The sequence below is a fragment of the Ranitomeya variabilis genome, chromosome 4 (genome assembly GCF_051348905.1).
Source record: "Ranitomeya variabilis isolate aRanVar5 chromosome 4, aRanVar5.hap1, whole genome shotgun sequence".
Classification (NCBI taxonomy): Eukaryota; Metazoa; Chordata; class Amphibia; order Anura; family Dendrobatidae; genus Ranitomeya; species Ranitomeya variabilis.
Genome location: NC_135235.1, coordinates 42,823,121 through 42,837,006, shown reverse-complemented (window position 1 = coordinate 42,837,006; position 13,886 = coordinate 42,823,121). Strand labels below are relative to the sequence as shown.

The following is a 13,886-nucleotide window of genomic DNA, read 5'->3' as shown; positions in this document are numbered from 1 at the left end:
CTACTGAAGGTAGACACCTAGATGCAGTCTACTACGTCTAAGTGTCCGCCTTCGGTAGGCTTATACGCCCGAAAATGATACACGTCAGAGAGAATGTTCGCTCTGCCAGCACCATTATAGTCTATGGAACCCATCCGAATCCAGTTTTCTGGAGGGTTCAGACACAAGTCCCGACGGGACCCACGAACGTGAAGATAAATGCAATATGAATGCACCCTAACAGACACGGGGAGCAGAGGCGCAGTCTCAGGGGAGGGTTTTTAAAACAAACTCTGGCCGGGGAACAGAGGTTTTCGAAAACCACTTCAAGAGAAATGCAAATAAAATGTCTCTTAAATACTAACTCATAGAGAACGTAAATCGGTACGCGGTGCGTAGGAGTGGAACTCGCCACGTGCGGCATTAGGATGTATGAACGCGAGCAGGTATAAACCTCTGCTACCTAGGAAGCGGCTGGAGATTCTGTTCACGTTATGCTTGCTTCATACCTCCTCAGAGACTGTATGCAAATAATATAAAGTGCCCACATTTCATACCCCATTAGTTTATCAACATTTCCACATCAACTACGGGGCAGTGCCGTCGAGTCAGTGCTTTCATATTCCTGCTGACCTGATATGCAAGCCTAAATGCATGAGTGGCAAAATAACCCTTTCAAAGACGCCGCCGCATGGAAAAGAAGCAGTGAAGGATGCATGAATCTGTCATACAGCCGATGCTTAAGCCTGATTTCTGTCACTGGAACATAATGTATCACGCCGAGCATCAGGACTCAACATTCCCGGGTTTGAGATGATCAATGAAGATGGGTGGGAGCAAACAGCAGCTGCTCCTCAACTACAAAGAGACCCGAGTGATCAGAAAAGTAATTAAATGTAACAGATGAACAGATAAAACAATAGAAATATACATAGGTGGTTTATTAATACTGCGAAAAGCTTCTAATGGGAATCATTTCGTAGAAACGGAATTGTGTTTGTTTGTTATTGAGGCTTAGATACCAACGGATCATTTGGGAATATTGCACCCAGGAGGGAAGATTAATTGTGTGCATAACCTCATATATTTATACAGACACAATAGGAAAAAAAATTGGGGTTTTTGAAGATGTATAGGGTTTATATACAATTACAAACCATACTAAGGGCACCTTAATGTGAAGTTTCTGGGGTGAGAGGGTGCGGTGGGGAAAAGCTGCCCGCAATTTCCACCAAAATCACGTTGTGTTTTTGCAGCATTTTTAATGCAAATTTTAAACTTCATTTTACCAGCAAAGTCTATGAGATTTCAGAAATCTCATGTTTTTTATTTTTTTTTTTTTTAAATCAACTCCAAGTTTTGGCTACAAAACTTTCCAATGTTTTTTCAATCATCAGCATTATTTTTTTTTTTTTTTACTTCAAAACTCTGCAGCCACATGTTATTTTAAAGAAATGGTCTTCACCTTGTCACTCACCGGATGTTCCAAGACTACAACTACCGGCATCCTAAGACCACCAATGACTGTTTTGCCACTGTGGGACAGCCTCAGGTTGGACACCACAGCTTTGAAGGGTTATTGCATTCCCATTATTAAAAGTTATTAGTATCCAAAAGATAGGTGATATATCGGGGATCTGATGATCTCAAGATCAGTGGTGGTCCCTGTGCTCAGACTCCTATACTGGGGATCCGTTCTAAAGAAGCATTTCACAGCCCTGATCTCAAAATCAGGGTGGTCCCTGTGGTCAGACCCCTATCAATCTGCACATGATCACCTATCCTTTCTTTTTGTCAACCATTGAATTAATTTTATGGGCTTCTCCAGCGTCTATATTTTGGGAGGTTGGGGACTCAATTTTCCACGGGCCCATTCTGGTGTCTATATTATAAAAGTTTTCCCAAAAGTCACCCTAATCCAAAGGGTAGGGGTCTTACTGATCGCTGAGGGTCCAACCACTAGGACACCCAACGATCTGAAGAATGGGGCTCTAGAGTCCTGTTTGAACTGATAAGAGGTGGAGCATGCACAGCTCCGCTTCATTCATAGTCTACTATGGGACAGCCAGATATAGCCAAGGACTGTACTCCGCTTTCTCCAGCAGTTCCACAGAGAATGAATGGAGCCGAGGTGCTCAAGCTTGACGTCTGCACTAGGGTTGAGCGACCTTAGCTTTTGTAGGATCGAGGTGGGTTTTGTGAAACTCTCTCTCTCTCTCTCTCATGTTATTTTTTGACTCCGGAAATTACTACGTCCGAAAACGTAACATAGCACTATGATGCCTCAGGAGCCGGAACCTATGTCATCACGCTGCCCACAATTAATTGGCTCAAAAAAATGGCGGGGAAGGCGTCATTCGAAACGCGACTTTGGCGCCAAGTTCGCGTTCCACGTGGCCGACCCACACTGGGATCGGATAGGGTTTCATGAGACGCCGACTTTGCCAAAAGTCGGCGACTTATGAAAATGAACGACCCGTTTCGCTCAACCCTAGTCTGCACCATTCAGATGGGGTTCTGCACAGTCCTATTTGCGAGATCACTGGGGTCCAGTAAGTTATCTCCTTTTCCTAAATATAGGGTTTTTACGGATAGCTTTCACATTGGGAAATTTTAGGAACCCATTCAGCACTGTAGGGTCTTATCTGAATTCATTCATGGGTATGGTTTACCTGCGAACATGAAAATAAACCTAAACTTACCAAGTTATACAAAGTTTGTGAATCGTTTCTAAGAACGCATTTTTAGGTCGTGTTTCAACGTTGCGTGAATGCCGATTTATTTATTTTTTTATGCAGGTGTCAACACCAAAATATGCATTTTTTATGCATTTTCCCCTTTTATTTTTGGAGATTTTATGCAGTTTTTTATGTGTTTTTCATTGATTTTTCACTAACATACGCAATGGCATTTTTTAAATGCATTTTTTAAGTTATAGTGAAAAACGCACTGAAAAAATTTGCACAGTTCAACAGGATATCTGAACGTATTGGGCGTGAGTTTTCATGAAGTTGCATCCACTTTGCTTAAACTGTTCAACACAGCAGAAAAGAAAATGCAGCTTTTACGCTACGTGTGAACATGGCTTTACTGATGGCAGGGCCCTCGCCTGACCACAGACCTTTGCTACGACTTTGCCCCTGCAGAATAGGATCTGTAAAAACCAGTGGCCGGGTTAGAATCACTGATACAGAAAACTGCCGCTTCAGCACTGGCACAATAAAACAGAATTGGTATAGTATCTACAGTGCATTAGACGGCACGCCATCAACAGCTCCGAACAGCAACATTCCTGCCAAATCTACGGCCATTTGTATTACTTTATCTGACAAACAAACTGGCCTCGTAAGAGTGATCGAGGGAAAGTATCTATAAAATGGAAATAAAGGCAGAACTGTTTAGCATAGGATTTTGCAGGACGAAGCAACTTTGGGGGTTTAACCGCTTCATGAAAAAAAAAAACAAACAAGGGGTCTTCTATTTCAATGCAGAGGAAAAAAACGCAACCTAATCCATCATGATTACGTCTCGTGTGTACATTACCACTAATGCATCTTCGTCAACATGATTGATGGTGCGTTTGCCTAAACACATCAACAAATATTTAATATTCCATAGGTTACTCAGACCTTAGCAAATGCAAAAAAGTCCTGAAAACCATAGTATCTAATTAGCGAGGTTTTCGTGCCCCACTAAGCAAATATATGCATCTGTATATTCTTTCAATTAGATTGTTAGGAACCTTTAATGAGCTAAAAGAGTTTTTACATGAGGGTTTTGAGACCCCTAGTATTTTCCATTAAAGGGTTGTTTTCATGCGTTTCAGGAGCCGCTGCTATGCTTCCCAGATTTGCACTTGCTGATCGATTTGCAGTCTGTGCAATCATCATTATAGTGCTGCTGGTCCGAACTGTAAGCTCTTCCATGTTGCAAGCAGAGGCAGCTTTGCCTCTGCAGCACTGGAGAAGCACAGGGGCAATGATTCTGGATGCAATTGTTTTTTTTCACTTGAAAAAGACGCCAGTCCAGCATTGAAATGCGTTGTGGAAATAAAAAAACGTTCAACTCATCTTGGCCTTAAGGATTCTTAAATTGGTCATGTTGCAAGCAGAGGCAGGTTTGCCTCTGCAGGACTAGAGAAGCACAGGGGCACTGATGCTGGCTAGGTCCAAATTTTGGCTAGCTTCAGAGCAGTGCTTCCAAGCTCTATAGCTGCGCTACAAGCCTAGAAAACTGTCCACCACTGATACACTGCAGAGGTGGCTGGTAAGGTAAAAAGCAGTAAACTATAGAAATAAAAATCCCTCTGTTCTTGAAAATGCCGGAGAGGCGAGTATTTCATATTTTTTATGCATGGAGCAATATATTTCATTATACTGTATGGAGGACTATGTTGTGCCCATAATACTTTATGGAGGACTATGAGGTGCCCATTATACTGTATGGAGGACTATGTGGGGCCCATAATACTGTATGGAGGACTATGTGGTGCCCATTATACTGTATGGAGGACTATGTGGTATCCATAATACTGTATGGAGGACTATGTGGTGCCTATAATACTGTATGGAGGACTATGTGGTGCCCATAATACTGTATAGAGGACTATGTGGTGCCCATTATACTGTATGGAGGACGATGTGGTGCCCATTATACTGTATGGAGGACTATGTGGTGCCCATAATACTGTATGGAGGACTATGAGGTGCCCATAATACTGTATGCAGGACTATGAGGTGCCCATTATACTGTATGGAGGACGATGTGGTGCCCATTATACTGTATGGAGGACGATGTGGTGCCCATTATACTGTATGGAGGACTATGTGTTGCCCATAATACTGTATGGAGGACTATGTGGTGCCCATTACACTGTATGGAGGACTATGTGGTGCCCATTACACTGTATGGAGGACTCTACTGTGCGCTGCGAAGATCTGCTGGTTTCTGAGCTTTGTAGAATTTACACTAGAAATCACTCATGTAATGTAAGAAGTGTAATCTTTGGCATTGCACTGTACCTATATTTTTCTGCCGTATCCGTGCATCATGAATCCTGTCAGGTGTTAAATGGGCCCAATGAGACTCTTTGAACCGGTGCCCACGAAAACCTGGAACCGGCCCTGCCTCTGAGGATAAGATTGCGAACAACAAGGGGCATGTACACACATTCTACCTTTGACATTTTAAAAAATGAAATTCGCGCTTACACCTGCGAAAACAATTGACGTGCCGCTCTTCATCCTGCAGCTTACAGCCATATTTCGCCATTGAGAAACCTCAGCCACTATCGCTGTCGCTGTAAAGCGCAGCAGATATGCCATAAGCAACCATGAAGAATCCGTGTATAAACCATGAGGCGTGGACCGATCTCGGGGTTTCTCACCCAAATTTGATTAAAAAAAATAAATTGGGTTTCTGCCATCATTATGGTAACCGTACACGTTTATTTTTCATTAGCTGAAGTTTTACAGAATTTGGGGAAAATAAATGGTAACGAATACCGCAACACAAGAAATAAAAATGGCTTTAAAAAAAAAAAGTGCAAATGATGAATCGGCCCAGAGGCAATTTACAAGAATCGTCAGAAATCCACAAATAATATTGGCGGTGCACAATCGCCCCGGTGAGGTCAGTCCATACACGCACCGCTCTGGAGCAGAACTTTTCTGTTACTGTCCAGTTATCCAGAATGTGTTCCAAATTATAGGAATTGTGCTGTCACCCTGATATGTGCCAGTTATCATCTCTATCCCAGTGCCGGACCAGTATACACCAGTACTAGGTGCGTGATAGGAATCAGACAAGTCCAGACATCCTCCTCCTCCCCATACACTGAGCTCTCCTCGTGGACTCCCTAAACTTATGGGACCCCTGTGAGGAGCAGCAGCAGCAGCTTGTGTTCCCACCATCTTCCCCTACCAGCACCAGCATACAGATGACAGACAGCAGGAGATAAAGGGTTAACAAAAGCGCAGGCGCCGAGGTGCAAAACGTCTTACCACGCAGCAACAGCAACACCTCCACACTGACTGCACTGCTCTGGGACTACAACTCCCACAATGCAACGCTGCGCGGCGGCCAGAAACCTGTCTGCGCCTGCTCCGCCTACTTCCTGCTCCTGTGCTGCAGGGAAAGTCAGAGCACTCAGCTCCCAGTCAGCAGCAGTGCAAACAACGTGTGTGATAGTCACCTGCAAGAGTAAAATATATATGTGTGTGTGTGCGTGAATATGTATGTATGTATATATATATATATATATATATATATATATATATATATATATATATATATATATATATATACTTATCTGTGTGTATATATAAACTATATGTGAGTGAATATATATATACATATATATATATATATATATATATATATATATATATATACTTATCTGTGTGTATATATAAACTATATGTGAGTGAATATATATATACATATATATATATATATATATATATATATATATATATATATATACTTATCTGTGCATATAGTGGAAGGTGAAATCTGGGTTGCTATGGGCAACTGCTTCATTCCTTTGCACCATATTTACAATAAAATTGCACAATGGATGAGGTTCAGAAGTATAGATGCTAGATACAAGTAAAGTGGTGGTCCATAGCAACCAATTAGAACATCGAAACAATGATTGGTTGCTATGTGGAATGTCTCCCTAGTAACCTATTGAGACATGCAATCAACAAGAGCAGATTGGTTGCTATGGGCAACTTCTCCATAGCGACTAAGTGGGAAATCTAATATGAACACATTGGTTGCTATGGGTAACATATCTAGATATGTTACCCATAGCAACCAATCTGTTCATATTAGATTAGCAACCAATCTGTTCATATTAGATTTCCCACTTAGTCGCTATGGAGAAGTTACCCATATCTACCAATGGGAACTCCATAGCAACTAATTGGGAAATCTAATAAGAGCTGATTGGTTGCTATGAGTAACTTCTCTGTAGCAACTAATTGGGAATTCACTGCTTCCAATAGGTGGTGCTAGAGTTCTAGTCCTCTTCCTCTCTGAAGTGATTATTTGCATATTCAGTTTCCCAGAGGAACATTACAAGGCCTATAAGTCTCCTCACTCTATAGATACCAGTCTTGGCTTATTATTCTCCACAAGGAGAAATGATACCCCCTAAACCCCAGTCCAGAGCCTCTCACCTAGCCAAATCAGATCTCATACTTTGCACTGATGAGGGCAATTCCCACAAAACACCATGTCTGCAAATTGAGATTCTGGTTTGGTTTTTATTCTACATTATATGACAAGGCTTGTTAGAGGGTCAGATAATGGCTATCACTGTAGTTCGCTGTAGTCCTCAAGCTTAAGAAATGGCTTTATAACCTTTTCCAAACTAAAAGCTCAATTATTTTGTTTTCTCATTTGTTCGAGAATTTTTTGGGATCACAGCATGATGTCTAGCTTTTGAACATCTTTTGGGCTACTTCACTTTGTCAGGCAGGTCCTATTTAAGTGATTTTTTGATTGAGCACAGGTGTGGCAGTAATCAGGCCTGGGTGTGGCTAGGGAATTTGAACTCAGTTTCCCAAAGATGTGATAAACTACAGTTAATTTATGTTTTAAGAGGCGGTGGGCAATCGCTTTTACACACAGGGCCCTGTAGGTTTGGTTTTCTTTTTCCCTTAATAATAAAGACCTTAATTTAAAAACTACATTTTGTGATTACTTGTGATTAGTGTTGAGCGATACCTTCCGATATTTGAAAGTATCGGTATCGGATTGTATCGGCCGATATCCGAAAAGTATCGGATATCGCCGATACCGATACCCGATACCAATACAAGTCAATGGGACACAAATATCGGAAGTGATCCTGGATGGTTCCCAGGGTCTGAAGGAGTGGAAACTCTCCTTCAGGCCCTGGGATCCATATTCATATGTAAAATAAAGAATAAAAATAAAAACTAGGGATATACTCACCCTCTGACGCGCCCTGGTAGTAACCGCTGCAACCGGCAGCCTCTGTTCCTAAGAATGAGCGAGTGAAGGACCTTTGATGACGTGGTGGCTTGTGATTGGTCACGTGACCGCTCATGTGACCGCTCACGCGACCAATCACAAGCCGCGACATCATCGAAGGTCCTTCACTAACTGCATTCTTAGCAACGGAGGCTGCCGGTTGCAGCGGTTACTACCAGGGCGCGTCAGAGGGTGAGTATATCCCTATTTTTTATTTTTATTCTTTATTTTACACATGAATATGCATTCCGATTCCCGATATCGCAAAAATATCAGAACTCGGTATCGGAATTCCGATACCGCAAATATCGGCCGATACCCGATACTTGCGGTATCGGAATGCTCAACACTACTTGTGATCTCTTTGTGCAATTTTTACATTTGTTTGGTGATCTGAAACATTTTATTGTGACAAACATGCAAAAGAATAGGAAATCAGGAAGGGGACAAACACTTTTTCACACCACTGTATATAGTGGGAAGGTAAGTAACCGAGCCAATGGAAATGCGCTACCAGGAGTGCACACCGTTTTGGGTATCCCGGTTATGTCATCATCAAATACGTCACCGAGAGTCTTTATGGTCACTATATTACGTCAAGGAATACAATACCAGCGATAATTTTTGTGCATTGATTTGTCTTTCCCATTGTTTCAGTACATTATGCGGAAGTTACAGTTAGTAGAAACTACACCTCATCCCCCCCAAAAAAAAACAAACCCTAATATGGCTATGTTTCATTGAAAAATTAGAATGTTGTGGCTCTTGGAAAAAGAGGAGGAAAAAATTAAAATATCAACATTCATGTTAAAGGGAGCCTGTCATGTCGAAAAGCTTAATTTGTAGATATGGGGATAAACTTTATTGACATATTTAGGTGCAGATTAGATGCATTTGATGCATGTGCATTTTTTTTACATCTAATGCCAGTCTACTGGAAAAACCTGCACCTAAAGCTCAGCGAACCGGCATGGGATATTGAGTTGCTGCTGGTATGATACACGCACCGAGGGTCAGGTTACACTGAATAAAAAGAAAAGCACAGCGGGCACAAGAATTCTATAAATCCCTTGGCCTCTCTGACCTTTCCCGGCGCTTGCGCACTGCAGGACTTTGCTCTGTCCTCAACAGGGCAGATAAGTAGGTCTGCGCAGGAGCGCGATTCCAGGGAGACTGTGTGGATGACGCAGGGACGCGTCATCCACACGGAAGCGAGCAGGAGGACGGAGATTTAAGAAGATGGGAGGCGCTGAACCAAGAAGAGCGACACCCATCCGACCGGACCGCCCCGTAGGTGAGTATAATAAAAGTTATTTTTCTTCTCTTACCTGTCTGATCGGGGGCTTATATACAACATTATAGAATGCTGTAGATAAGCCCTGAATGAGGGTGGCCGTAACTCGTGTCAGCCAAACCTGGTGACAGGTTCCCTTTAACCTGCAGATTAACACCATATCTGCAGGTTAAAAGTGTTTGGGGACACATCGGGTTCCCTTTAAATAGTTACTCTCCCCAAAAAATCAAGTCATACTCTATCCAAAAGATGTGATAACTTACTGGTCACTGGGGTCTGACCACTGGAACCCTCAGTCATCCTGGGATCGGGGGTTTGGGAACCCGAAAATGGGTCTCGATAGCCTCATCCTGAGTGAAGTATAGATGTGCTTGTGCGGCCAGAGCTCCTCTCGTAGCTTATGGGACTGCCGAGTACATTGCTTTGGCAGACCCATGAACCATGAGTGGAAGATGCGCGCCCTCACTTCTTTTCTGACTGGTTGCATAACTCCATTTTAGGGGTTTGAAAGCCCCAATTTCAGGATCTGACCACTGGAACCCTGAGTGATGAAGTTGTCCTCTACCTACTGTATAACGTGAATGTTGGGAATAACCCTTTAGTGGCCGCTTAAACAGGACGTGTACATGGAGACTTCGGTTAACAATCAGAGGGGCTTGAAGGCCCCGTTATGGTTTTGCTATGTTGCCCTCCATCTTTGAAAATATTTCCTTTTTGAAGTATGCATTTATAAAAATAAAAAAATAGCAATGTATAAATTCAAAGAGGTGCTATGAAGCGTTAAACCTCATATTTGTAGCAAATAATATTCACCAATCCATTCCTACTTGGGTTGCTATAGTAACCAAATAATTGGTGGGGGTCTTCTTCTTTTTTTTTTTCTTTTTTTAATATAAAGTCCCAACGGCCCAGGGTGTAATTATAAAATATACTTGAAATAACCAAAATTATCTTTACAATGCCCCATTTCCAATGCGATCAATACGTGTGCATCTCCACCTGGCTGTTATGACAGGAGGTATTATTGCTTCTGTCTACATTAACATGCTTATATACTCCAAGCTACAACCACCAATAATTATTTCAATCTAATCACCCTCTCCGAATCCATCAGGTAACAAACCAATGCTAATCTCGTCAGTAGGCTCTGTATACAGTTTTGAACATAATAAACTAATATATGCTCTACCATTTTACTTCTGATATTGATTTCACAGATATACAGAATCGGTCTTTACTAATTATATTACCAAATGACCCCTCCGGGTTAATCATATTCGAGAAGGCTGGTTTTCCAAATTAAGTCATCATGGCCGCGCTGCATAGAGAAATAATGCATAATCGAATCATCACACGTACGGCCCTGTTAAATAAGCATGGAGAAGCCTGATATAAAAAATTAAACCATAATGTATTTTAAATTGTATAATATATGTGCAAAATATCAAACTAATGATACAGAGAACCTCCCGGGTCAGGACTGGGTGATGTATGCACAGGTTATAATATCAATCTATATGGGTCCGAGATAATGAGGGTTTATGAGGACACTTCATTATTCAGGTCTAACGCTGATATTTTTTTAATGTAGGAACTAACTGACAACCTATAGAGAAGGGAAACCAGCGATGAGAGAACAAAGAACGCAGGGCGGGCTACCAGCACTGATGAGAGTCTAACAAGTTAGACTTCAAACTCTTATTCGGGGAGGTAGTGGCACAACTCTTAGCACTGACAGCTCAAATCCTTTTACCCTGTTTCCTAATAGATGCAGAATTGGGGTTTGTCACTGTTTGAAAACTGGGGACCAAACCCATGGGAAGCTATAAAATAAATCAATACCAGGCATTCTTTCATAGGGCACAAGGATGTAATCTCTTGCAAGCCATTTTTTGGAAGAATAATGTTTAGTGTAGCCTGACCCTTGAAGCAGGGAAGGACATACCATTGGAGGAGGATCCTCTAAGCCCAAGATTCGGGTGGGCCACGGGCATTAGTGTATTACCAGGTGAGGCACATGAGAGACAGATAGCAAAGATACTGGAGACTGTAGGTGGACAGGAGACTGAGGGACTGGAAGCCGTAGGCAGCCAGGAGACGTCCTGGAGACCACAGACAGGGAAATGTGCACAGACATGCTAAAAATCCTAATACCAAGCCACAGGTGTGTCTCTTGGTAGACCTTATGTAGGCCTAGTAAGCTAAACATCTGGGAGCACGCAGTGTTACTTGGAAAGCCTCACGTGGAGAACAAGATAGTTTAGGGAACCAGGGTGTAGGGGGCAGTGCCCAGACCCAGGACAGATGTACAACATAAAGTTGCATGGGAGCCCAATAGGTATAGGGGCCTACCTTCACCAATAAATCAGGTAGAATTGTGCAATATGATGAGCTACTGGACTGCAAAGGCTCATGTATTGTTCTTGAACAGGACCGTCTTCTGTCTGTGAAGTAAGAGGAAACTGAGAGGAGACTTAATAGCTGTCTACAAATATCTCAAGGGCTGTCACATTGTAGAAGGATCATCTTTATTCTCATTTGCACAAGGAAAGACTAGAAGCAATGGGATGAAACTGAATGGGAGGAGAGACAGATTAGATATTAGAAAAAACTTTTTGACAGTTAGGGTGATCAATGAGTGGAACAGGCGGCCACGAGAGGTGGTGAGTTCTCCTTCCATGGAAGTTTTCAAACAGAGGCTGGACATACATCTGTCTGGGATGATTTAGTAAATCCTGCATTGAGCAGGGGGTTGGACACGATGACCCTGGAGGTCCCTTCCAACTCTACCACTCTTTGATTCTATCTATGAATCTATAAGAAGGCCCTACAGGTATTAAGGACCAGTCTCACAGTTTATGTCTTTCTCATGATATTTGATTAGGCTGTTAGCCAAGCACCATCTAGTTCTCCAGACATCATTCAGTTCTAAGTATCAGATATCAATGGTTGTAGCAGGGGCTTTGCTATATAGTATGTGCAGGGGCACCTGGAACTGGTGCTTAGGGGGCACAAAAGGTCCATTTGACCTATGTGAGAAGGTCAATATTACATAAAACTAGTAATAGTGGGGTCTCCTGTTGGAGATTTAACATAGGGAGGGTCTCACAAATTCAAGTTATGCTATTGGTCATAGAAGGTCTATAGAAATTGCCCGAATGATTGAGAGAGGCACCTCTAAGGTCACACACTTTGAAAATCCTTGTGACATACAAATGTAAAAAGTCAGTCTACGGTGACATATAATTTATGTGATAAGTGGCAAGAGTCTGACCAGAGTAACAATAGATTCCTGATATTCAGCTAATAGGTCGAAGCGAAGCAAGAATAGAACCCAATGCCCATAAAAGTGGAAGAACAAAGTGGGTGTGATGTGCAAATGATCAGTGGGATCCCATCCCAATGCTATACGGTAAGAAACCTTACAGTTACCATTACAAAGGCATTCAAACTTCTTACACCATGGGTTGAGTTAGGAGGAAGCAGGTGATACACTTGAGCTCAGTGAAAAATCCGAGAAACTGATCGTGAACTATAGTCTAAAACTGGACTCGGATACAAGTTTGCTGGTTGTTGCTGATAACCTTCAAAAGCTTGTTGTCAGTCCCATTGTAAAGGGATTTCCAAGGCTTTAACATTAATTCACTATCATTTGAATAATCCATTAAAGTTTGGACACTAGGGATCTTACTGTTGGGACTTGCAGTTCAGTACGATGAAAAGCCACTTAATTCAAAGTCTAAGAGACTAATAGATAATGGGTGCTGTACTCCTGTGATGTCTCACATGATGAGGTAGCTTCTCAAAGGCCTTGGCCAAGATGAGAAGTTGTCATACAGCACAGATGATATTGGTGCAGCAGAGAGACCTAGATGTGGTGGCCGAATAGCAGCGGGAATCATGGCATCTGATGGAGCAGATTTGTTGTCAACAATAAAGAAGAGACTCAGCGATTTAGCAGAGCTGAAGTAGGCAAAAGGATCTAAGGCAAGACTGGATCAGCAATGTAGCTGAGTTAATTGAGTGAAGTAGCAGATCTGAGTTTGCACAAGATCAATGTTGAGTTGACACAGCTGTCCATCACAGTTGACTTACAGATATAGCAGACCTGAGTTTGACAGAGTGCCCAATGTAGAGCTGGCAGCTGTAAGGCCAGGTTAACCTAGTGATGTAGCAGAACTTATTTTATGACAAAGTCCAATGCAGAGCTGGCACAGGTATGACAGAGTTGACTGAGTGATATAGTAGAGTTGAGTTGGCCACAGAGTCCAATTCCGAACTTACTAGCGGTATAGCAGAGAACCCAGTGATGTAACAGAGCTAGGTTTATCACAAGACCAAGGTAGAGCTGACCAGCTGTTTTCCAGAGTAGCCAGCAATATATCAGAGCTGTCTATCTTACAAGTCCGGTGCAGAGCTATCCAGTGGTATCGCAGAGTACCCAACGATACATCACAGCTAGCCACATAGATCTAGGAATCCAGAAACAATAAAGCAGACTTCAATAATAGTATGGATACCAAGCACCTGAATACTCAGATGGCGTGCCACCGCCTGAGCCAACCTGCAAAACTTCAGAACTTGGTGTGAGAAGTAGGTGTCAGTTTGC

At 42.3% G+C, this 13,886-nt stretch overlaps 1 protein-coding gene across 2 annotated transcripts in view; it reads right to left on the bottom strand.

Moving 5' to 3' along the window:
* Nucleotides 1–6,104, bottom strand: part of MGMT (O-6-methylguanine-DNA methyltransferase) — a 484,940-nt gene extending 478,836 nt beyond the window's left edge. Inside the window, exon 1 of one of the 2 annotated variants that reach the window (XM_077258429.1) lies at nucleotides 5,982–6,104. The gene's annotated coding sequence lies outside the window, so the exon portion shown is untranslated. The remainder of the gene's footprint in view (nucleotides 1–5,981) is intronic. The other variant, XM_077258430.1, reaches the window with a different exon arrangement.
* Nucleotides 6,105–13,886: the final 7,782 nt, after the last annotated feature.